Source organism: Antrostomus carolinensis, unplaced genomic scaffold (assembly GCF_000700745.2).
Source record: "Antrostomus carolinensis isolate BGI_N321 unplaced genomic scaffold, ASM70074v2 scaffold10450, whole genome shotgun sequence".
NCBI classification, from domain to species: Eukaryota; Metazoa; Chordata; class Aves; order Caprimulgiformes; family Caprimulgidae; genus Antrostomus; species Antrostomus carolinensis.
In genome coordinates, this window is record NW_010289101.1 from 23,225 (window position 1) to 25,028 (window position 1,804).

Here is a 1,804-nt window from a genome sequence, read left to right on the forward strand (position 1 = left end):
GGTGGTGTTGAGTGACAAAAACTGGGATCCGTTACCTGGTGTGCAACAAAAACTCGGTGGAGATTATTGATTTCTTCCAAAATTGCACAAATCTGGGTGCTGGGTGGTTTTCCACACAGCCAGGACCCCTGGGTGCCATCAGGGTCCGTAGTTCATAACGGACCTGATGTTAACGCCCGACAGAGTCATGGGCTTGTTCCCTTTTGATGTTGGTTTAAAAGAAAAGTACTTTTAAAATTCCCTCCACATGCCCAGTGAGGGGTGGGGTTATGTGAGTCAGGGGCTTTTTCTCCTCTAGCTTTTGGTTTTACCATCCTAAGGAGGTTAATTCACCCAAAGGTCACTTTATCAGTCTTTGCTGATGGGCTAAATGCTTTTTGGAGAACTTGACTGACTAGTCAAGGATCATGGAACCCCAGACTGGTTTGGGTTGGAAGGGACCTTAAAGCTCATCCAGTCCCAACCCCCCTGTCATCAGCAGGGACACCTTCCACTAGACCAGGTTGCTCAAAGCCTCATCCAACCTGGCCTTCAACACTTCCAGGGAGGAGCAGCCACAGATTCTCTGGCCAACCTGGGACAGTGTCTCACCACCCTCACACCAAAGAATTTCTTCCTCACATCTCAGCTAAAGAGCTGTTGGTTTCAGATATTTTCTTGCTTCCTAACTCAAGATCTCCAGACCTTATCTCTTCACATCCTTATCTCAAAACAAAGCCCACAGATTCCATCAATAATTTAGGATTTAACCCAACATACAACACTGGGACTTGGCGTGGTGTGGCTGATGGGACACCTGGCAGGTGGTCCCTGGTGCTGCTCCCTCTTTGGTCATTTCACCCAGGAACTGGGCGCTGTGGGAGCAGAGCTGCCTGTTTCCAGTTGGGAAGAGTGTGTGGGCAGCACTGCGCTCTCCACACTGGGATGGGCTATTTTTTGGGAATCCTGGGGGCTGGCAGGGGCCAGATGTGGCTTCACCTGTGCTGGTGCTGCCTGTGCCCACCCCAGCACCCAGCTCTGTGTCCCCACCAGTGCAACTGGGGTGCCCTGCATCCTTGCATTTTGGCTTTGGGGCTGGCTGGCGGGGTTCCCATGGAGACTGAGCCCCCCCCCTTGCAGCAGGAAGGCTGGGGGGAGGTCCCAGTCCTGTTGTGCTCTGGATGGAGGATCTTGCCCCATCACTACCCTGGTTGGGTGCAGCTGGGTCCTCACCCACCAGCAGAGAGGAGAAAAATATCAGTGTGGAGAAAAGATGATGTGGAAACAAACAGTTGTTCTTCCCCGGGGAGGGGGGAGATGGAGCACGGGGGAGGTCACAAAATTGCTGAGCCCTGTGTCTGGGGTGTGGAGAGCAGCAGCTGACCTGGACTGGGTGGTTTGTTTCTGTTTTAATGGATTTAGGGAGGGAAAAAAAACCCGAAACAAACAACTGGTGGAGATTTTATCAGCATTTCATGCCGAGGGGGGGGTTAGTGGGAACCCCAAGAACTGTATTTATACTGGTGATGGCAAACCACAGTGACAGGCTGTGGCTGTGGTGCTCCTGGGATCCCCCATCGTCCCATGCGACCCCAAATCATCCCATGGGACACCCCATCATCCCATGGGATCCCCAATCATCCCACGGGATCCTCATCATCATCCCATGGGACCCCCCCAATCATCCCACGGGACCCCCATCATCATCCCATGGGACCCCCAATCATCATCCTATGGGACTCCCAACCATCATCCCATGGGACCCCCCATCATCCCATGGGACCCCCATCATCATCACATGGGACCCCCAATCATCCTCCTATGG